Source organism: Parasteatoda tepidariorum, chromosome 5 (genome assembly GCF_982258835.1).
Source record: "Parasteatoda tepidariorum strain Cologne lab strain chromosome 5, Ptep-v5.0, whole genome shotgun sequence".
Taxonomy (NCBI): Eukaryota; Metazoa; Arthropoda; class Arachnida; order Araneae; family Theridiidae; genus Parasteatoda; species Parasteatoda tepidariorum.
Window position 1 is genome coordinate 115,908,558 of NC_141759.1, and position 25,102 is coordinate 115,933,659.

A 25,102-nucleotide genomic window follows, 5' to 3' on the forward strand; every position below is an offset into this window, starting at 1 on the left:
ACAAATAATGAAACGCGCCGTTATGCAATCGTGGGAGAGATGACATCAAAGATGACATCAGAATGACGTTTTAGCTGACGTACACTAGCAATAGCATTAAATTGCATTGTCAATGAAAATCTTATGACAGGGTAGATTTTAGCTGAGCATACGAAAACGCTGCAAACGCTTGTAATTATGTAGATTTAAGATGCTTTTCATCTTAGAACTAGCTTTATTCAAGGTTTTTTTCCCGCTTGAAAACCCTAAGACAACCTCGTTTTAAGGTTGTTATGTTGAAGGTTGTTTTTCAAGGTTTTGGATGAGGGTAATGTGCGTAGAATAGAGCAGATTGTCGCAGACCTCGTTTTAAGGTTAGAAGGTTTACACGTAAACCGAGTAAAAAAATCCTTTTTAGGTTTGCATGAAAAGATTTTTGTTGTGTTGAAATAACCTTATATTGCTATCTGGGATCCTGTTCACCATTTTTAGATTTTAAGTTTCAATAGTTTTCTACATTTTTTGTAATAATTATACATATTTGTGAATTTTTTTTGTATTAATGTTCTATTTTGTTGTTGTTAATTTACGTCGCACTAGAGCTGCACAGTGGGCTATTGGCGACGGTCTGGGAAACATCCCGGAGGATGATCCGAAGACATGCCATCACATTTTTGATCCTCTGCGGAGGGGATGGCACCCCCGCTTCGGTAGCCCGATGACCTGCGCGCGAAATCGAGCACTTTACGGTAGCACAGTTTAACGAGGACCAATACCGCACACCATCGGTCCCTACGCAGACTGATCCAAGTGGTCACCCACCCGCACACTGACCGTAGCCAGTGATGCTTGACTTCGGTGATCTGCTGGGAACCGTGTCTTAGCAATCAGTCCACTGCGGGACTATTAATGTTCTAAACAAGTCATGGAGTGACTCTTCAAAGGTATTTCCCTCTTCAAAGAAAAGATAAATTACAATTTATAGGAAATATATTTTTATTATTAAAAAATAAAAAGTAATAATTTATGTCCTTTTCTTTAATCTTCTATTTTCTGTAATCGAACCTATGATCTCAATCAGTGTCTTGGAAACTATCTAACCCCCTCTCCACAAGGTCCAAACTGTGATGGCTAGTCTGAAAAACTTTTAATGCATATTTTCACTGCCTTTTTTAGTACTCAAGTGTTTTGTTTTAGCCTTTCCCGCTAAAAGATTTCATTTACCAGGTTATGCTTCTAATCTCTGTCTCCCATTCGCGAATTTTTCTTTAACAATGAGAATGTCCCTTGAGGTTAAACAGCGGGTGAGCTAGATGCTTTAGTTCAGGCTAATCATATAATTTAAGATTAAAGAACACATGTAACAGAAATAGAAAGTCAGAAACTTCGTAATCAAAACAAATTTGGCAGAAAATTTAATTGTTTGTTTTTTCAATAAGCTTCGAGAAATAAGATTTAAATTTTCTATTTTTAAAAGACTATGAAGAATGGACCTCATTTAAGAAATCCTTCGTCTCTTGGGAATTCCTTTAAAGAACATTAAGCAGTATGCTTTTGATGAAGCTATATGCTTGGTTACTCGTTGGTTAGTTTTATTTCCACCCACTAAATTTTTAAATTAGTCATGGAACTAATTTAATCTTTTAGTGGTATACCATGCTTATTGTATTTTTTACTACAAATCGTACTTTGATATCGTAAATAGTATAGTAATTTTTATAATGAAAAGTATGAATGGTACTCAAACCAACTCTTAAATTCGATGTTATAAAGGTTTTATAATTTTGCATAAAACTTTAATAATACAAGTATAGTTATTTAAAAAAAGAAATGTAAGAAAATTGAACTTTCTGTTATTGTATTAAATTGTAATTTATTTAAATTCAAATATGTTTATGTAGGAACGGATTGCTAAACAATTCTATTTGGCCATTTTTAGTTTCACCCATTTCATTCAATTTGTTTCGGTTTTATTCTTTTTTTCAATAAATTTTTTCCAGTAAATATTCCTAACTAATATAAAACCAAGATTTCTTGACAATCGAGAATAAAAAATTGTTTACTATATTTTCCCTTTTTCTCAATATGCCAGAAAACTGATATAAAAACACATATATTGATAGTTATGATGTAATAAATATGTGTTCAGTTATATATTTAGATTATTTTATGAGTGAATAAACCCTTGATGCTTATTACAGTTTAGGAAATTTTAAATGTTGACTTACTGACCTCTTGGTAGACACTCTAACTAAATGTATCATTAAGAATTAATCTTCTCTATTATGGGATTAAATAAAAATTATATGATTATAGTCATTACATGTTTATAGTCGCTGTTAACTTTCTACTGCAATAAAGTTTCTCATTCAAAGTTTTTATTCTTTCACAGGAATGGACACCAGGTGAATGTATACCAGAATATTTTTCTGATCTTCGATATTTAATTCTATTCACTCAGACTTAAATGATCTTGGCATTCCATGGTGTGATAGTCCAGAAGATTTTGTGGCAAAGCATAGAAATGCTTTAGAAAGTTCTCATGTATCTGAGCCACTTCATCACTGGATGGATTTAACTTTTGGTTGTAAAGTATGTATTCTTAATATTTCTCTTTTAAACAAATGGATTTATGTTTTTGGTGTGTTGAAAATTGTATTCATTTTCTGTACTGTGATTTTTAAGTAGCTTTTAGACTTATCATTATTCATATTAGGGATGTAACAAATATTCGGCCACTATTCGGTATTCGGCCCTTTTGCCGAATTATGAAGTTATTCGAATAATGAAGTTAAAACCTGCTTGATCAGGGTCACTTACTAAGGGCTATTTTGGGGCTATCTCATTGTGAATTATGGGGGACAGTAAGCGATATGAGGGGCTTGTAAGTAGAAGTGAAGAATATTTATATTTTAATGTAAATAACTTAACATCCTGAATTAAAGAAAATCAATCTGTTAAATGATTTTAAAAAATTGACATATAAGTTTTTAGTTTTCTGGGTTTTAATAATTTTTCTGGCCAAAAAAAATAATTAAAAAATACATTTAACAGTAGTAATGAGTTCTTATTTTAAATAAAATATATAAATTACAAGTATAATTAGTTAAAATATGCTATTATTAATTATTTAGATTTGTGAAAGCCTTATTGTTGGCATCAAGATATTTAAATATTAGGATACAAAAAATACATCAAGTTGTTAAATTTTTTTTAAAATATAGAAAGTTTAGAAAAGCAAATTTGTTAATATTTATTTAATTTTTAATTTAAAATTTGAAAATTATTTAATTGCAAAATTAAAATTTCAAGAGTGAAGCTTTTTAAAAAGTTCTTAATTTTCTGGGTTTTAATAATTTTTCTGACAAAAAAGAAAGTTAATACATTTAACAGTAGTAATGAGTTCTTATTTTAAATAAAATAGCATAAAAATTACAAGTATAACTATAACTAAAATATGCTGTTATTAATTATTTTGATTTATAAAAGCCATATTGCCTTCTTTTCTTATTGGCATCAAGATATTTAAGTTATTACAAAAAATAAATCAAGTTGTTACATTTTTTTTTAAATATACAAAGATTAAAAAAGCAATTTTGTTAATATTTATTTCATTTTTAATTTAAAATTTGAAAATTACTTTAATTACAAAATTACAATCAAAAGAAATTTTTTTAAAAAGTAAGTATTCGGTCACCGAATATTCGGCTATTCGGCCCCATCACTATTCTTTACATCACTAATTCATATACATAAGTTTTTCAGGTAAAAATTTAAATAAATAATGTGAGAGTACTAATTTTAACCACAAATCACTTTTTTTTAAAAATTGTTTGTTACTAATTTTTTCAAAAAAAAAAAAAAAAATCAAATCGAAAAAAAAGATTAAACTTCATAAAAGTAGATTTAAAATTTTTACTGATATTATAGCCTATTTGTAACCAATGAAAAAAAAATTTTAAAAATTTTATTTATTTTTTCAATTAAATTTTTAGAAACATTCTGGGAAAATTTTTCAACTATGACTTCAAAAAATTTTCTATTGTTGGGTTAGGAATTTTTAAAGGGCAACCTAAATATCCTTTCATATTGTTGCAGGAAATCTGGTTTTGTAAGCACTAACAACTGAAACAGTGAAAACGATACAATCTAAGTTAAGACTTGGAACTGAATTGTCTAAGTTTTTTATGTGATCAACATTTAGTTAACATATTATGTTACTTATTACTTTTTACGTTTGATAAACATGTGACATTACTTTTTTTTTTTTAAAAAAAATCCATTTTTTTAGTATTTAAATATCATTATAAAATTTATTTTTAGTATGAATTTTAACCTTTTATTTTAAACTGCATACATCATAATCCTATGAGACAGGAGACTTAAGCTTTTTTGAAAATGTTTATTTTTTAAGCTCATTTTTCATTGGTGAGCTAAAAATAAAAGTTTTACATAGTGTTGCTTAAATGTGTCATACTGGTTAGGGTGACCCGGTGTAATTCACAATCACTCTGTTTCTGGGGTAAATAATGATCACTTAAGTTTTATTTAAAAAAATAATATTTTTTTAAAATTTGAGACATGGACAAGAATGCTTGTACACTTTACTAAAGTATAACTGCATTTACTTAATAACAGTTTTTGTTTAATCTAACAAAATAAGTATCTTTTAAAATGCTTTCTGTATTTTCCATTTCAAAGATGGGTTTCAAAATGTGCACATTTCTGCAAAGATCCCCCTCCTTCTCTTAATAATAAATATTTTGAGTTACTTTCTTTTTCTTTGATATAAAAATAGTGTAGGCTTTTGCTTAATTATTTCACATCTACTGTAAACATTATAATTGATTATAGGAAACTATATCAAATGTTGCCCCCTACAGATGAGGTAATTATTGATCACTGGAGTAATTCCTGATCATTGTCATTTCTTCTTATAAATAGTATAAAAAATAGCTAATAAATAGTCAATTGTCTTTTCTTAAATAACAGTTCATATTTATTATGTGGAGCAACTATAAAATATATTTTAACTATAATCACAAAATTTGTTTTTAACTGTATACAAGAAAAATGTGTTCTGATATGCACCATTTCTAGCTTGTCTTACCTTGCTTCTGTCTTAAATTTATGTGTGTACATTGTTAGAATAATTTTTAAGTTGATAAATTAACCTAATGGTGAGGTAATATAGTGAGAAATTATAAGCTTAAAAAGGATACTAAGCTTCTAGAAAGTAAAAATAGTGAATTTCTTTTAATGATTGAAAATGAAAATTACAGTGTGAGAGCTGCTGCCAGAGCTGAAGTCTCAATCTTTATTCCTGATTTTAAATAAACAGTTTTATTAACTGCTTAAACATATCTTTTTGGTTTATTTGTTTGATCTTAATGTCTTATTTGTTAATTACCATTCTATAGTTATTTTTAAGGTTATTTATAGGTAGGTAATTTCCTTGCTAAGAGCAATAAACTTAATATGGTTAAAAAATCAAATATGCTTTAAATATTTTTGTTTTTATAGGTAGTCAAATTTGTTTCTTTCCAGAGATTTTTCAGACCTCATAATGAGTTATCTTGAAAATATGACCTCTCCCAAATAATGTCAGACACTTCACTGAAAATGAAAAATAATCTTTTTTGAGTGTTAAAAATAGATATTAAGATTAAAATTAAGAATAAGAATAAACAGGTAATTTTCCTTTAAAATATTATTATTTTTCTGCTCTTACAGTTTCAAACTGACATTGTTTTAGTAATGTTGTAATACCAAAAAATTGTAGTTAGGTAAAAAAAAAAAAAAAAAAAAAAAACGATAAAATTTTAAGTTCAGAAGGCGAAAGTTGATTCACATTATTTAATAAATTGATTTAAAGATTTTAAGTTATGAAAAAGCAATTTAAGTTTAGGTGAAATTTTTGGGTGTGATTTTAAAATTCATTTAAGTTATAGAACTGCCAAAGTCTGAAATTGCTGGGGCTTTATTTAAAAAGTGTAATTTTTTATATAAAAAAAGTAGGTACTTAACAGGACACTTTCTTGATTGTAGCAGAAAAGAGAAGATACTCTTTTTGTTAAAATAATAACATTTTGAGGATCAGCACCTGAAAGCTATAAATCTGACCACATTATTTATTTATTTTTTTTTTTTTGTATCTTACTAATTATTTAGGAAAACTATGTGTGAAATAAGATGAAATTTGCATAACAAAATTCTTATTTTTCATACCTGACATGTATCATGATAATTTATAACTAAGATTAAACATAGGAAGAAAATGATTTCCAGATGTGAAAAGAAATATAATTGGGAATTAGGTCTAGTAATTCTTGTACTTGACATTTTTTGTAAATTTTATATCTATTTTTAATTCTTTTTTAGTATGGATTAGAAATGTTGTGTAAAGCAAAGAGCATCTTTATAATTAATTATTCATTTGTATTTAAATCTTATTTTGAAAGAAAAGAAACTTATTTCTCTATAATGTTTGCAAAATTTTCGAAATGCTTGTTTCTTTTTTAACAGAAAAATATTTAATTCTTGGTAGTACCGTTAGTTTTAAAATTCCCCCCTCTGTTGTTTATTTAGAAAATTACTAGACTTTAAAATTTAAATCAACACTTCCTTTTCAAAATACTTGAATGAAAACTACAAAGTTTGTGAAATTTTGTTGCTAAGGCTCTTTTGAGTAGTTTTAATCATCTAGGTTGATTAAGTATTTTCAAAAATTTTTTAGTTTTATATATTTAAACTAGTATTTCCTTTTGTAAAAAAGTTTTTAGAGCATGTTTTTAAATGTATTAAAAATCATTATAAAATAAGTATTAAAAAATATGAAAGATGAAGTTCTCTTAAACATATTCATTAAATAACTTTTTAAAGGGTGAACACAAAATTTTAGAACAGTCATCTTTAATAAATTTTATTTTAAATTTTAACTTCATGCATAAAAACTTCAGTTTTATAATTTTGTTTACCAATGATGAATTAAAAATGGTAGACTTTTGACATCTAAATTCTAAAATAACATTGATTTATGAATTAATATTGGGACAGAAAATTTCCTTATAATATAGGGTACTACTGAGAATTCAAATTATATTTTTCTTATCAAATAAAGCTTATTTCTTTCTCTTATTTATTTTTAAAATTTTGAAATGGAAAAATTAGGAAAATAGTTTTTTTTTTTTTCTTTCCAAAATGATATAAAATTATTCACATACACTATATTTGAAGAATGATTTCAAAATTTGAACAAAAGAAGCTTAAAGGTACAATTTTATGTCTGGTGAAATTCAATTTTATTTAGGGATATAAAAAGAAGGATGTTAATTAAAATTTTGATGCAATTAAGAAAAAAACATTTTGTTTTTTAAAAAATACTGAAATTTTGTATATGTTTTAAAGTTATTCATGTATAAAAACCAAACAAAAATATTGTAAAACAATATATTTGTAGTTATTATTGTAGCAAAACACTTTTTGAAAACTATTCAGAGCTATTTTTTTTTTAAATTATTCAAACAAGCCTCCTTAATATATGCGGTTCCAAGGCTCCTAAAAGTGGCCCTTTTGTCAAGCTAAAAAAGGATAATCATGAATTTTAGTGCTTTATCTTGAATTAACATTCAATATCTGGACAATAAAAAATAAGAAATTTAATTGTTTTTGGCCTTCAGGTTCATCTGCTGTCAAAGCAAAATATGTCTGCTTACCATTAGTTGATCAGCATGCAACAGTTCAAAGTTATGGAATGGTTCAGTTATTTACACATCCTCATAAGTTGATCAAATCTTTATTTTGGAGAACTCCTTGAATTTTAAAGGTGTTCAATTTGTTAAGTTTTATTATTTTATTATAATTAGATTTCAGCAAAAGAAACTTTGATTCAATAAGATATAAAATTTAAAAATATTAAGTGTTAAGTTTCACTGAACTGTCATTATGAAAAACTGGGGCTCGATCTCCTGTGACATCTTAAACCCCACCCAGCTTCAGATCGATGGGTACCAGCTTGTCTGGGAAGTAAATGTGGCCTGTGCACAGTGCTGACCACATTGTCGCAATTATGTCGTTGGTCTCAAAAATTAGAAATTAAACCATGTTTATTACATTTAAAAGTGCTATTAATTGATGAAAAAGAATTGTAAAGACTTTGAATAACAATTTAAAAAAAATAACATATGAATAAATATTTTAATTTAAAATAATACATTTTTAAATTGTTATTCTTTAATTAATTAATTAACTTGTATTATAATTATATTGATTGAAATTATGTAAAATGTTGCTTAAGACAATTTCAAAGAATAATTTTATAAAAAGCATTTTTGTCTTGAGAATAAATATGTTGAATTGCTCTGAGCATGTTGAATTTTTATCGATTTCAATAACAAAGAAAATAAAAATATTTTTTGCTATTTTTGTTTTTAAAAGTATTTTTTGTATTAGTTTTCTTGAAATTATTTATCAAATACAGTGTGCTTATATGTGTTAAAAACTAATGCGAAAAAATAAGCAAAACATCCTGAATTTCTTAGATGTAATGGTTGGATTTTTACATACTAAAACTTAATCCTTTCCCAATGGGAGAAGTTCAAATCTGCTGGTATTTGAAATCCTATGGAGATGCAATGCTATCCTGTGCCTAAAATTATAGTTTTTAAAACATTCCAAAACACTGTCACAAATATGGGATGGTCGGGAGTTAACGAGAAAGTGCATGGCAGTGTGTCGGCCGGAAAATGAGCGTTTCATTCCTGCTTGTGTATGTGACAGTCAGCTCCAAACTGTTCAAAGACTGTTGCACTGTTGTACTTTTTCAACTGGTCTGTTACAAAACCAGACCACACATACTTTCTCTGAATAAACTTACCTTTTTTTGGCAAATTTTTTCCTTGCCCTCAAAATATTGGGGGTAGTTGTAATCTTGGGATAATGATCAGGAAAGTGGTTAAAATTTTGGACCCTTTAATGTTAATTTTACTTTTTGCTTAGTTTGGAATGTTTTGAGAATTTCTTAAGTGAATGGAAAACTTTTTGCACACAATTATGGAATTGGTTTATCCAGAGCAGATTTCTTGCAAAAGATATTTTTTATCCTTATTAATTGTTTTTTATTATTTTATTTAATAATAGTTGAAAACATTTTGAATGGTAAGGTGTACAAATTTCTTTATTTCTTTAAGACTGTAATTGTATTTAAGAAACATACAAACTTTGAACAAAATCAGTTGAATTGTTCCTGAGAAATGGAATTTTAAAGAAGTCTTTTATTTGAAATTCGAATTTCTACAGAAATATTTGACCAATTTCATTTAAATTTGGTATTTTATCATGAATTACATTTTTTAAAATGATGTAAAAATTTGTATATCTTATATATCTTACAATGCTTATCTTATATTTCTGTATCCTATATACCTTACACTTCAAAATTTTTCAACTCTTATTAAATAAAATAATAAAAAAAGACAATTAATTATTAAAAATTATTTTTTGCCTGAAGTTATCTTTGGAAGTTATGTTCATTGGATCGATAAATGAGTACCAAGCATGCTTGGGAAATAAACACTGGGGGTTCTGACCACTCAACCGGAACATCTGCTCTTGCACCTCAAAGCCAAGAAAATTGAGATGGGCACAGTAGGCCTTGGCCCTCTATGGGCTGTCGCGCCTCTGAGTTTATCTTTGGATAAACAAATTTATTACTGTGTGCAAAAATCTTTCAATTCGCTTCAAAAAATTCTCGAGATATAGCAAAATACGCAAAAAGAAGAAATAACATTGGACAGCTCTCCTAACTTGGACCATGCTCCAAACATTGGACTGTTCTCGTGGCAAAACTGTTGGGACCATATTTTCTAGATAGTGGCTTCTCCCTATATTCTGAAGGTCAGAATCCAAATCAATTGAAAAAAAAGAGTGTTTTTATTCAGAGGAGGTACATTTTTGTATTTGTGTCTGGTTTCGTAACCTAAATTGTCATCTGCACTAACTAATTAGCATAATAGAGATCATCCCCTCAAACTATTAGGATTTAGTCGTAGTGAAGAAAATATGATCATTAGATAAGATATTCAGGGTATTTCATTTATATCTTATGCATTGCACATAGCTTTTTCATAAATGCAATTTAAATGAAACAGCAATACCATATTAATTAAGGACCAGCATTTATGCATAGTTAAAGCAGAAGTACTTTTAAGGCTGGTCCCATGGGAATCCTAAACTAAATTTAATTCAATGGAATAGGGTCAGAAAGATAATTGTGAAACAGAAAATATTGAGCAAAAGGTTAAAACTGCAGCTTATTGGCCTATTACTACTCAATTCAATCTTAATAGATACTCTAAGTAGGAATTTTATAATGCAGTATCTTCCTTAAATAAAATTTGAGAAACTTTTTTAATTAAACTTTCTTCTTTCAAATAGTTTTAACAATTAAAGAGGAAAATAAAACAAGCTGCATTTGTTTATCTAGGAATTTATAAATTTTTTAAAAAAAAAAACTAAAATTTATAATATAAAATTTTTATAAGAGTTATAATAAGAGTTATAATAAGTTTAATAAGAGTTATTGTATCTGAAATCCTTATCTTATTTAAAATTGATTTTTCTTTTAAGCAATACTTTTTTTTTTAAATGTAAGTACTATTTATAAAACCTTTCATTATCTTTCTAGGTTAAAATTGGCAGTTATTCTATGAAACAGACATTTTTATGAGGTTATTAAGTTGAAAATCCATTCTTGTTTAACCAAACTGATATAAAAGCAAAATGCTCTGGCTTCTTTTTATGTTAAGATTTGAAAAAAAAAATACTAATATCAGAACATGTTCTTTAAAGACAAAAATATTTTGGTTTGCAATTGACTTATATATTTATTTTCTTATTTAGGTCAAAACGTTCATCTGATTGCTCAAAATCCAGATCGGAAAACCAAATTATTGTCTTACCCAAGGATCCATTATCTTCCCATCTTTAAGCTCTGCATGCTTTTCAGTCTTGGTTTGATGGAGAATATCAGCATTTTAATGAATTTAAGGTCAGTCTTTAAGTACCGATACAAACACTAAAGACGATTTATAATACACTTTATAAATTAAACAGTTCATTAACATTCTAAGCTGAAAAAATTTGCCTTTTCATGTTTTTATGCTTCCCTTAATTGGCTCGTAAAGCAGGTATGTCACTAGGAAAAGTGACTTAACATGCATTCCCCAAAAATGTTTGGTTATTGCTTATGCTCATTCTGGATCTGGAGATAACTTTCAAATTAATGTAATTTCTTCTTCTTTATTGACACTACAGCCCAGGGTGGACCTTATCCTGTTGCACAATATTTTGCCAATCAGCTCTGTCCCTGACCTTGATCTTCCAGTAGGAGATCTTGAATGGTTTTAAATCATCCATCTTTTCTTTGGTCTCTTGGCCTAATGTAATGAAATTTAAACAATGTAATTTTATAGTATGAGAATATAATCTCTGTTATTCTGCTATACAGTTTTCCATCCAGGCATAAGTATTGTCATGAATGAAGATATTTATTTAACAGAAGATTATTCTCTATATTTATTAAGCAGGTTATTAATTAGTTGGTTAAAATGAATTATTTAGTTTGTCTTCTTAATGTGCCTTAAAAAATTTAAGGAGTTGTCCAGCTTTTGCTACCAGGTTCTTAATCTTCACCCTCTTTTTTTCACTGTACTTAAGTGCTGAATGTTGTTTTATTCCATTTTTTATTTCATGCTATTGATTAAAAGATATTTTATATAGTATGATGATTGAGTTATGAATATTAAGTTTCTTGCAAAATACTCAGTTGCGAGGAAGTTTTTCAGTTTTCTTCCTCTATAGCACTCACATTACTTGCATAAATCTCCAATGGTTGTTCCAGACTTGATTTAACTTCTAATATAAAAGCACCCTGCCAAAATTTATCAAACCATTTTGCACAGTTTGTAGTGTAGAATCACTGTCTAAATAAACAGCCAAATTGTTCTCGTGTGTAGTTATATTACTCACAAGTTTCTGAAATTCATAGAACAATTATTACAATAATAGAACAATAATTTATTGTCCATTTTTTTTAACATCAATATTCAATTCTGTAGAGGCAAAACGCACTTTATTTTTCCAGTACTGGTAACACAACAGCCAAACAAAGAAGTATCCACATCACCTAATAAAATATACTCTAGCGCCATCTCTGAGCACCGGACAAAAACTTTTTAGATGACCTCACACTCACATACTCTTTATATTATATATGAGTGTATATATATATATATATATATATATATATATATATATATATATATATATATATATATATATATATATATATATATATATATATATATATATATATATATATATATATATATATTATACAGACCTTCTAACTACTATTTTTGCAAAACTATGCTATAGAGTAGAGGCAATTAACAATTAAAAACTATAGCTTCTAAAAATTTTTTTTGGTAATTTTGCTAACATCTTGAAAGCCTCACCATGAGAGTGTCATCCCATATGAATGTTTGAATCATTTACATGTAGTGGTTTGGAAAATAACTTTCAAATCAAATTTATGAAACAAAGAATCATACATTAAACTTAGCTAGGATCGTCATCACTGGTGCACAACAGCCCTTCTTTAGTCCCCTTTTTTAGAGTATTTTTCCATTCCACTCTTTTGCTTTGTTCTCCAGTTCCTTACTTTAATTACAGAAAAGTCTTGTTCTAAACAGCTTGTCTATTGTTGTTATTATTATCTGTGTCTTGGCCTTTTATTATATTCAGAGGCACAGAAAAATTTCAAGGCAGTTCTGTTTGAGTTCATCCTTACCATCTTCTTCTGTTTTGTCTGTTTAATTTTATCATATCATTTTCATATAACTTGTATAATTCCTAGTTGTATCTTTCTCTTCAGACACCACTGTCTCCACCAAAAGTAGTTCTGAAGATTCTTTGTTCAAATATCAAAAGCACATTTTCAGCTTTTCTTGGGAGGGTCCATATTTTGGAAGAATGTGTTAAAACTGGTTTTATAAGTGTTATGTAAAGTGGTACTTTAGTTTTATTTTAATAAAGCGGGATTTTAAGAGTCTTTAATTAAGAGTAATTAAATAGCTGCTAAAATTCTCTTTTTTATTTCTACATGAACTTATATTTTGATAAATTAATTTCTGATTCTAAATCGGTGAATAGTATACAGATTCAAATTTATGGGTTCCAATTTCAAAAATATCATTAGAATTACTGTCTTTACCACAATACTTGTGATTTGTTTTATCTTCATTGATTATCAAATTCATTTTCTTATCGACAGATTCCAGTGCTATGAAGGATTTCCTAAGTTCTTTTGCAGATCTTGCAATGCAGTCAATATCTTCTGCATATGCCAAAACATATATTGTTCTACTAAAAATATTATCCCTTACAAACTTATCATTATCTAACTATATCTATCCTTATCTAACTATATATATTATCTAACTAAACTACTTATCCCTTATAAACTGCACTTAATAATGTCATGCAAGTGAAAACTTAGCTAACATTAAAGTTTTCCCTTTGTATTGAGTTTTAACAGTCTCATAAATGTTGTTCATATAATCTTAACATTTAGATCGTTTTTAATGCCTGCAGATTTCTGTGTTTATTAAACAGAAATTCTACTGCCAATTTTAAAATATTAAAGTGTTTTCGTTTTGAGAAGAAAAACAGTAACTTGTGATTCTAATGATGAAAACTAAAATGAGGATATGTTACAGTTTGGGAAAAAAGCCTTAAACATTACATTTGATGTTAAGCATCTCATCAGTGTGTCATCCATTCTTACATCTATTCTCAACAGGGATAAATTTAAAAATAACACTTGTTTAAAGTGCTCCAATTTTTATATTGTGAAAAAAAAAATTTGGAAGGAAGATTATTCTCTATAATATAGTGTCATATGATGGATTTATTCAGTGATCATTTGCTCATATTGCTTATACACTTTTATTCCCTTGTGCAACAAAACCACATTTCTTTGATTCCACTGCCTTGTATCCCTTTGATTGTAATTTGATCAGTACTGGTTTTTACCATGCAGCTGTAGTATTGACTCTCTATTGAAGTTAAAGGGTTATTATCCATCAATAAAGCATATGCTTTTCGATCAGCCAAATATATGTTATATTCTTTCCCTGCCAATAAAAATATTCATATACATTTTTTACAACTATGAGTTGTTGGAGGAGAATTAACTGCAAGTGTTTTTAATTTGTGTTTGCTCACAGAGTTTTGGTTGTATTTAATTATTTATGTCTGTAAGCATCTTAAATATTACTTGAACTCTTTAAATATTTTATAGTATTAACCACACTATTAATAAAAATGTTTTTAAAGTAGGAGTAAATGATTATTTTAATTTAGAATGATCTTGTTATTACAGTTTGGGAAAAAAGCCTTAAACATTACATTTGATGTTAAGCATCTCATCATAGATTGTTTTAATGAATCACATCATATTATTGAAGAAAATTTAAGGGCCAAACGAGAAATCAAAAAAATCTTAATGTATCTACAATGAAAATGAATAAAAAATTTACCCATTAACCAGCTTCTCTGTTTGCAAATTAATATTCAAATATCTCTGAATATTTATATGTTAGCTTGTAAAAAGAATACTCTGAATACATGTAAATAAAAATTTAGCAATTTTGAGAAATTGTGTTATCTAGTTTTATTTATGCATGCAAGATTATTTTCAATAATTTTATTTATATATACGACATATATCAGGGTCACTTTCCCCTTGTTTTGAATACTACAGTGTGTTGGAAAAGAAAATTGACAATAGACATGATTATAAATTTTACAGTAAAAATTCTATTTAGAAATACATAATTCATGCTTCGAGGTTCACAATGCTAAGTAGGTAGTTAGTAAGATCTAAAGCCATGGATAGTGAAACTTATAAAGTTGTGATCAAAGAAACAGTTTTTTTTTGGAGGGGGGGGGGCAGAGACTTGGACCGTAGACCTCAAAACATGAGAAGATGTTAGTTACCAGGGACAGAAAAATCTGAATTGAGTTTTGGACCAGCCAAAGTCAGTGATGTGTGTGAAAACTATTTAAAATAAAAAGATTCCTTTGCTTGAGGCACTTTGAGAGAATGGATTACACTCAATGCACAAAAAAGATCTTTAATGGTCAATGCCAAGGTGAAAGAAATGGGGAAGATGAATGGATAAATGAGGTTGAAATAAACCCCAAGAAATTTAAAAATGTTGGCATAAGGCAGAATACTTTGCAGTTAAACTGTTTAGGAACTGCCGTACCAAAGATTAAGTGCAACTATTTGTCTATAATTTAAACACGGGTGCTGATAATCTAACATTTTCCTCTAAAATCCTTTTTATCCCTTTTTCAAATATGTACTAAACTAATAGCATTGAGTTTAATTGTATCATAAATATTGGAGTCTAATTTTTTACTGACCTCTAAATGTGTCTTGAACATAATAATATGAAAACTTGAAGAGTTGGTATATACATTTTAAATTATGCATAAAATCATGTGTTATGTGTACTAAATTTGCATGGAATAAATTTTTTATGTCATTAATGCTTGGTGATAAATTATAATTGATAGAAATTATTTATTCAATAAATTTATATCTATTTTCTTTTGTAGGACTATTCTCAAATCAATGATGTTTCTGTAAATTATTTACGAGGCAAAGATATGGTAGTTCTTGGTTGCCTGATTAGTGAAATCGCTCTATCAACTCATTGCAAAGTTTTACCTCAAAACTCTTCTTTCAAAACATGTTATGATGACTTACTTAAACTATTACGAATATATAGACAAGAAATACCAAGGTATTAACTAGTTTGAGCTTTACATTAAATAGGTTCTGTTTATTTTCTTTATAATGTCCGAGATTCCACTTCATATGTTGCTATTAGAATTGGTAATGAACCTAGTATGGGCTCACAACACACTTCTCAAAATTTAAATAAGTTTTAGTGTACAGGCCATGACTTATGTCTAAAAAAAGTTCTAATTTTTTATGAGTACTTAAGTATTTTGAAATTTTCATACCCTGTGACAAATTCTTTTTTAATATTCTTATTAGGCATGATCAAATTTTTGTAATTTTTTACCCATTTCTAAACATCTATTTTCACCTATAAATAACGACTATTTTCACCTGTAATTATTAAAATACAACTTTTTGCATGCAGAACTGTCAGTGGGTTAAATGATAAAAAGTTCATGAAACTTTTTTTCATCTTGTCAAAAAAACATTATGCATTGTATATATGCATAATGTTATTGTTCATTGTTGTTATATATACAGTGCACTCCCGATTATCCGGGTTAAACACCGGGACAGGTCGCATGGACAATCGAAAAACACGGATAATCCGAAAACTCATTTTATTAAAGAAAAAATCAATATCAATACAAAAAATATAAAATTACTGACATTTGCATGCTGTATAAAATCAAATTAGGAATTTTCCTTTTAAAAAAAATGTGTAATGCGTCATATATTGTCACATATTTTACGAATCGCATTAATGTCACCGTAATCAGATACTCCCTTATAAACTAAGTTTCCTTAGAGCAGCAGAATGAGAAATTGTATTTTCCTCATTTACTACATCTTCTGCATCAGTTACTATCGTCATTATTTGATTTAACAACATAACGATGTCTTCATCAGTCAAATACTGGAAGCCAGGCTCACATGCATCACTTTGAAACCAATCTTCTAAATTTTCTTCATCAAGAATTTCGAAACCTTCGATTTCTTTTGCTTGTTCAAGAATACTATTATCATACTCTTCTTGAATATCTGAAGAGGATTGTTCATCAAGCGGTATGATCTTTCTCCGAGATCGTGATAAAGTAGACGGATTTACCTTTGACCATGCTGCTGATATTCCATATACTGCAATTCAATAACGAATATTGCTTTCAAAAATTTGGTAGTGTTATAACTTCATGAATCAAATTTTTTTAATCTTGAAAATGTTTCTCTTTAAATTTTTTGTTGACTCCGGAATGAGTACGGATAATCCGTGCACGGTTAATCGAGAGTGTACTGTATATATATATATATATCTATATAAAACATGCAAAAATTACCGAACGATAAAAAAAAATTAATAAAAGAAATCTGGAAAAAAAATTTTAAAAAAGGGGGGATAAAATTATAAAGATATAATCTTTTCATCAGCTCACACGATTATATCTGCAAAAAGGAATGCTTTCTAATATTGTACCAAAGAAAAATATATCAATGTAATAGTGTGAGGAGCACTCAAGAAAAATTACAACAAATAAAATAGAGCACATTAAGTAAAAATATCAGGTAAAAACAGAAAATAAAATATAAAGAAAAACAGAATAAAACATAAAATGAAATCTTTAAAGCGAGTAGCAAATTCAAATGAAGTTATATAAACGGGCAATTTTTCAAGAATGATTTAAAATATTTTCGTAACAAGACTGTCAAATTACAAAATATGAAAACAGAAACACAAATTGAAGTAAAAGCGTAAATAGAAGAGTTTTGTTTTTATAGTGCGTTCTTACTGCAGTACTAAAGTGCGTTTGATTTGTTACTTACCGAGGATGAGCCCTAAAATGGATGTGCGCAAGGTAATAGTATCAGGGATAAGATTTTTCCGCTTTTTAGAGGATTTCCGCTTTTTTTACTTTTGTCTCTCGAATGACAGAACATCTGTCATCAACACAAATTAAGATAATTTAGCATTAAACTATACTTATTTATACCTGACTTGCGAATATAATGAAAACTTTTAGACTAGCTACAATTTATGTTTATTGCCTGCATATTAATTTCTCTATTGTTGTTTGCTGAACAGTATAACACTCTTTTTGTTTTAAGTTTTCTGGTCTATTGAAATTAATGTGTTTCTGAGATTAATTCACAAAAAATACGCATTTCAGCATATGCTATAGCATTTGTAGAAACTTAAACAGGGAGCATAATTATCATGGCGTTCCTAATATTTAAAAATCAAAATTTGATATTTATTCAATATTCTAATATTTATCCTATAATTTGGTATATACCTGATGTTTTTAATTTAAAAGTTAACTTTAGAGTTGAAGGGGGCATAAGATTATTCTAATTTTTGAATTTTAAAAGTTGAAACCTAGCTACTAAACTTTATTATTCTTTTATTCTCTTATATCTTGATTAATATATAAAGCTTAACACCCCATAGCCTTATATATTTAGCTTGGTTGGGCTGTCAATGTACGTATGTAGTTAAGAAGAAGAAAAAAAACTTTAAATAAATATGTCAGTAATTTAAATGTTTAATTTTCATGAAAAATAGTTTGACCCACCTTTTTATTTATTATTTCACGATTCAAATTGATAGGTATTTTCAGACTTTTTTTCCTTTCCTACTCTCATGCAAATAATAATATTTTTAAACATGGTATCGAAAAATATTATCAAACATGGTATAAACATTAAAACATAAAAATGATATTTTTCAACTTGTTCGTTATTTTGGGGGTACCCTTGTGTAAAGTTTTGAACCAAGAAAATTGGATTTGTTCAATATTAAAAAGCAACCGTGCTTTAAATTACTTAAAAACCTATCTTCACACATTTGATATGAATGTGTTAAGGTAGCATTTATATTAAATTCTACCTTCTATATCTAATTCCATGCTTACCAAGTCTCCTGTTTTTTAATGAAGACTCCTGTATTTATGAATATATCCTGTTAACCTGTGTATTCTCAAATGTCTCTGTATTTGTGGATAAAAATTTGGCTATGAAATATCTGCTAATGGCAAAAATACTTCTCTAATTCCTCAATAGATACTGCAGTGTGTTAAGTATTAATGGTTTTAAGTATCTTAAAAAAATCTACTTAAGATTTATATACATATTTTTTATTTTGCAAAATGTTAGTGCTTATATTATTTCCAATTTTGACTTTCATGATTTTGCATGATTTATCAAAACTTGACTGCTCTAGTAGCTCAAATAATGTCACTAGTAAAACCTCCGTTATTTTATTTCTCCAATGTTGGCATGTATGTAATTCTGCCTTCTATTATTGTTGCAGCAAATTGCAGGCATCAAAGAGAATGCCATTTTAGAGCAAGTCATTCTGAGCCACAGAAGTCTCCAAGGAATGCCTCAGCAACTTGCAGAAGTGTATTACATCATGGAAGCCCAGCAGCTCAATGGTTATGGCTTAGAGTGTTTTCCTGCCAAAGTAAATCAATTCTTTTCAGTTTTGTTTTATAACATCTGGTTCTGGCCACCTTTTTTAGTTATCATGTTATTGGATCAAAATATTACTAATGATAGCTCGAGTTCCTATTATCCTGAAGACTCTGGTAGTTGCAGAATTTTTATTCTTTGCAGTATTTTCTCAATTTAGATTAATAATTTTGTTTAGAAACAACGTAGAGAAGGTACAGACCCAACAGCTTTATTATTTTAAAAAAGCTATATAAAATTTAATCTGGTGATGCTGCAGTAACTGCTGCCAGGACCAAGTGTATATCTCAAATGATCACTGTACCCTTCTAACTAAAATTAGAAGCTACAAATAATAGAAAAAAACTATATAATAAGCTGAAGATAGCTGTCTTTCTAATATTTCTAAAAATGCAGTAGTAATATCTTTAAATTTTCTTGACATCATAAAGTCATTAATTTGAGGTGTCAAAACACTTCTGGACCAATTTTTCACCACTTTTTTTAAAAATACATTTTACCTTAACTGCACTATCTTCATAACAAAGGCAGTTTAAAGATTTATTTAAATATGTAGCAATTCATTTATTGTTGTTGCTCTCCTAGCCCACTAAGCCACTGGGGTTGTGATTGTTATTGTTTTCCAGTGGTGCCAATTATGGCCACGTATTCTACTTCTGCCACACCCATTTAAAAAGCAGACCCACTCATTCATCCACTGATCATAATTTTAACATGAACCAGAGAAAGATCATTCTCTAATCCAGTACCCCCAGAGGTATAATTTGTTATGGGAACATGGAGGACTTTGTGGATGTGCAGACCTGCATGCCTTTCCACGTGGGTTATTTATGTGTATAGAGATGACGTCCTTGATGTTTGTGTGCACCGTTATGCTGTTGCAATAGTTGATGATTTCGTGCTGCAGGACAATAACGCAATGCTGCATGGGAGCCCTATGTAAATTATTACCTTCAGAACCAAACAATTGGAGAGGCCAGCACAATCACCGAACTTGAATCCTATCAAGCATGTTTGGGATGCTTAAGAAAGATGTGTTGGTGCTCTCAATCCTCCTCATTATACCCTTATCACTCTTGCAAGAACAATGATCTGCAAGCTTCCGATAGAACGGGTAGCCCACTTAATTGAAAGCATCACATATGGCTCATACTTTTCTATTCAAAACTAACTCATCTGATTTATTAATTTTAAACATATGCTAATTTCTGTAACACCATAATTCTCTGGCCAACAATTTTAATATTATTTTATACTTTATTATGTGCCCTATGATGCTAACCGGTTTTATTAAATTTTATACTTAACTTTTTAAGCTATGGTAATTTTCAAGATTTTTAAAATGATAACATTTAAGTTGTTACCGACTCCTAGAAGTCCAAAATATTTTTTTCTGCATCACTGTTTTTAAAAAATTTGTTTACCTCCGAGAGACAAGGTGGGTTTATGCTGCTGGTTTGAGCTCACTACTGAAAAAGGGTTTCAGACTCTTCCGAGCTTGAACTCATGATAAAATTTTCATAAACCCTTTTGCTGCTTTTAAACAAACTGTTGGTGCAATTATCAAGAATAAATTTTTTTTAACTAATTGTGATAATAAGATTTAAGTCACTAATTTCCTTGTTTATATATCAAAGGGTAAGTGACAAGATCACATAAAATTGGCTTTTATCCTATGTATATATTGAGCTGAAAGTAATCCTATATATCTCGAGCTCGGGTGAGTTTGGAATGAAATTCTATGGGATGACTTGAATCTCTAAGACTAAGAATCTCTAAGCCAAACTTATCTCTAGTACCCCTGCTGTAAAGTTCTTTTGCCAACACTGCTAACCATTCATTTTTAAAAAATGAGATTTTCTCTCGCATGCTCCAAAAAATATTTTTATCAAAGAAAAAGATACTATAACAGATCTGCCAACTTTCAGGTTTTTTTTTTTTTTGCAAAACTCGATCAACGTGAGTATTTTCTTAGGTTTTTTTAAGAGTGATTCCTGCTTAGTATAACTTGAGAGCAACTTCATTTGTTTATTTTTTAAGTCCCTATTTTTTTGTTGATAATTTTTCGATATGAGTGGAAGTTTTTAGGAAAAGACATAACTCCTTTCTTGATCTTTTAGAAACTCGGTTATGTGCAGACATTTCAAATTTTTCTCATTTTTAGTAGAATATTTACAAAATGGAATTAAGTCAGTGTGCAGGAAAAGTAATGACTGCAGTTTGTTGGTGATATTCACCTTACCTGACAATGATGTGACTGTAGGAAAAAATTCTGCCCTGCTACAAAAATCCAGAATTTTTAAAACAAACTGGAGAATTTATTGATCAGGAAAAGAGAGTTTCAGGATTTGTAAATTTTTAATAAATGCTAAATCAGTCACACAATTTATTTTCAAACAAAAGATTAATTTATTATTTTGTAATATTTAGAGGTAAAAAAAAGTTACTGAAATATACTTTCAAAGCTTAATTAGAAATATGTGTGAATTTAGTATTTTTGTTTATCTTTTCTTATTGTTTTGCCAACATCTGTGGTCATAAGAAGCCTCTGGCATTTTTGAGGTTGATTATTCTGCTTTTATTGCTTTATCTTTACTTTTTAAATAGTTTTATTTTAAATTATGTAAACTTATTGTGTTATTATTAACTTTAAAAAAAATAAATAAAATATAAACTTCATGTTAATTTTTTGATTTTAAAGAAAATTAAAACTTCACTTTAGCAATGGCCAATTAATAGGGATTTGTTTTTTAAAAAAAGAGAACAATAGAGAATTGAGATATTGAAACAAACTTATCTACACACATACGATGAATTAATCAACAACAGGAAGCCAGTATGGTTGTACAATATATATTTTTTTGGGACAATCATTATCTTCATGATTTGTTTATTTCTTTTTTTTTAGGATTATGCTGATAATTCTATTATCATTGGGGTATTGTTCATAGGCATTTATCTATGGTACCTTAACAACCAACCATCGATTTATTTTTCATAAGTCCTTATAATTAAAACACATTTGTTTTGTATACTTTATACATGTAATTTATGTTTATTTTCATTTTATCTCAGGATTCCTACTTTTGTTGGGTATAATGATGCCTGTAACACTAATTGAATACTGAGTAGGTTAAAACACAAGCATCTTTATTGACGGTGATAGGAGAACTCAACTTAACTTTGATTCACAAACTGGGAGTTTACTTATTAGGTGTTACCAAAACATAACGAGGAATACTAATGTTCCGAATGTCACATGACATCTCCCCTTTTTAAAAAAAAATTAAATGTAAAAAGTAAAGTACAAACATTATTAAAAAATGAATTCAATTAAAAATATGTTAAAGAATCAAGTTGATAATGAAAGGCATGTAAAAGAGTTGTGGGGATGATAATTAATGACAATATCAACCTTCACGTATGAAAAGGTACCCTTACATGTAATCAAGTTAACATGTCTTTTGTACTAGTGAATTGGAATTATATTTTTGTGGTGGTAGGCACACTATATTACTCCCCCACCAAATTCGATGCATGGATACCACTAGTTGATTCATTGATGATTTGTGAGAAGTCTGGAGAACTTTTTTTTCTTTTCCTCTAGTCGTGGACACTTACCTAGGTTTGCAAACCCCTTTCCCATATAGTCCGCTTCTGGCTACCAGTCCAGCTACATAAATTACATACATAGATAATTTTTACCATAAAATTTAGGATACAACATTTTGCATTTGCAGATGACAAAGGTGTGTATCACATTTGTTTAAAAAGAAAAAAGAAACAATAAATGAAGTAAAAAGAACAATAAATGAAGTAAACAGAACAATAAATGAAGTAAACAGAACAATAAATGAAGTAAACAGAACAATAAACGAAGTAAAAAGAACAATAAATGAAACAAATTTTGTTCTATACATAAAATAATTGAAAAAGAGAAATAAAAGGAAAAGAAAAAGTGTACATGATCGAAATGTATCATTTAGTTCACAGCCGTAGTCACTCCTGTGTTGTCATTAGCAGCCGAATGTATACAGGCTGACATTGTGGGATTGAAACTGGGTAGCAGCAGTGCAAGTAGTGACTTTTTTCCCCTTTATATTTCAATATTATCTTTTGAAAGAAAAGTCAGGTTGAAGTGAAATTGTAATTTTTTAAAATTAATATTTTAATGTAACAAATGTTCTAATATGTTTTAAGAGTAAATATTATTTGAGAATACTGATACACAGGGTTTGTTGATTTAAATCGGCTTGATTTAAATCACGATTTAAATCATGATTTAAATCAAATGATTTTTTTTAAAAAAATCATCGATTTAAATCAACTAATTTTTTTAAATGTATATATTGATTTTAAAAGTTAAAAAACAGTGTTTTAAATTATTGATACTTTTATTATTTTCTTCTTCTTAGTTTTAAAATTTATTTGAAATAAATTTCTGCATTAATTTTAGTTAATGACTTTCTTTAGTTAGTTTCTTTCTTGATGTGTGTTAATGAAAGTACAGATTAAAGTAAACATTTAATGCTGTTGTACTATAGACTTGCATAGCTGTAGAAAGTAATTAATAAACATGAATTGTTTTAAAAAAATAATGCAAATAATGTCATTTAAAATTCTACCTTTTGAATGAAAAAGCGTGGAGTTACAATTTACATTATATTTTATTGGTGAAAAAAGTATATTTCTGAAGCTTGAGGTTATATTAAAAAGAAATTACCCTAATATGCCAAAAAAAGAAGAAAAAAACTAATGAATTCATATATTTTTTTCCTGATATAGTGTCATTCTTCCTTTTCAAACTCTTTCAAAGTTTATTTGAAGCAGTAGGATTATTAACTGGTATTTTTTTCTCATAATATGTTTACTGTATCTTTGATATTATCTGATTTTCTATAAAGAAATTCTGTGGGAAAAAAATTCAAATGAGTACATAGATTTTTAAAAATATTTTTTTAGCTAACTTATCTATTTTAATATAGAATTAAAAATGAATATTTTAATATAAAAATATATAGATTAAATATTTATTTATTTTTTGATGAATGACTACATTTATACACACAATCTGTTACATTTATTTTGTCATTTTAAAAATCAAGAGAAAAAAAAAATAAGAAATCACAATTTTAAATTAAAATATGGTTTGCTAATTGAGACTTTGTTTTAGTAGTTAAAGTACAGTGGTCTGTTCAAGCCAAATTTACTACCGTTTAGCAGTACCTTCACAAATTCAACTTTAGGAAAAACGGTAGAATAATTTCTCAAAATACTTTTTTCTTAAAATTTTATTTTTGTGTTTCGTAAGAAACAATAAATTCATATTTTTACCATATTTGTGTTGATTTTTTAATATAATTTTTAATTTTCACAAATTATGTCTAAATTTTAACAAAATAGGTACCTATCAGAAAAACCCATACAGATCCCTGAAGTATTCTTTAAATGCAATATTTCATGTAGTCTTTAAATTTCAATCATGCATTTGTTCAAAATGGTTGCTTTGCATTCAAAGCTATGTATTACAATGAAAAATTATTTTAGTAAGTTAGAGCTTTTAAAATATTGTTATTATATAGTTTTAACATTAATTTAATTTTGATTAAGCATTTATTAAGTTTTTTTAATCATTAATAAGTTCTTACAGTGTATTTGAATAAAATTGAAAAAAAATCTGATTTAAATGAAAAAAATCCGATTGAAATCAAAAAAACCACGAGCCCTGCTGATACATAACTTGCAGATTTGATTAACCCTTTATATCCTGACGACACTCATGCATTTGGTTCCACTTAACATTAAATAAAATAATATTTCCATAATCCAACAGATTTTCGT

The 25,102-nt window shown here is 28.0% G+C and overlaps 1 long non-coding RNA gene across 5 annotated transcripts; it reads left to right on the forward strand.

The window, feature by feature from the left end:
- Positions 1–1,347: 1,347 nt before the first annotated feature.
- On the forward strand, positions 1,348–24,597 carry LOC147810043 (uncharacterized). 5 transcript variants are annotated; one of them, XR_015434075.1, is made up of 6 exons: positions 1,348–1,564; positions 2,372–2,571; positions 10,879–11,026; positions 15,667–15,854; positions 19,101–19,253; positions 24,435–24,597. It is a non-coding gene; the product is annotated as an uncharacterized LOC147810043 (long non-coding RNA). The 5 variants fall into 5 exon arrangements; XR_015434077.1 differs by having other exon boundaries at positions 24,438–24,597; XR_015434079.1 differs by lacking the exon at positions 24,435–24,597 and adding an exon at positions 22,170–23,856.
- The last annotated feature ends 505 nt before the right edge of the window (positions 24,598–25,102 follow it).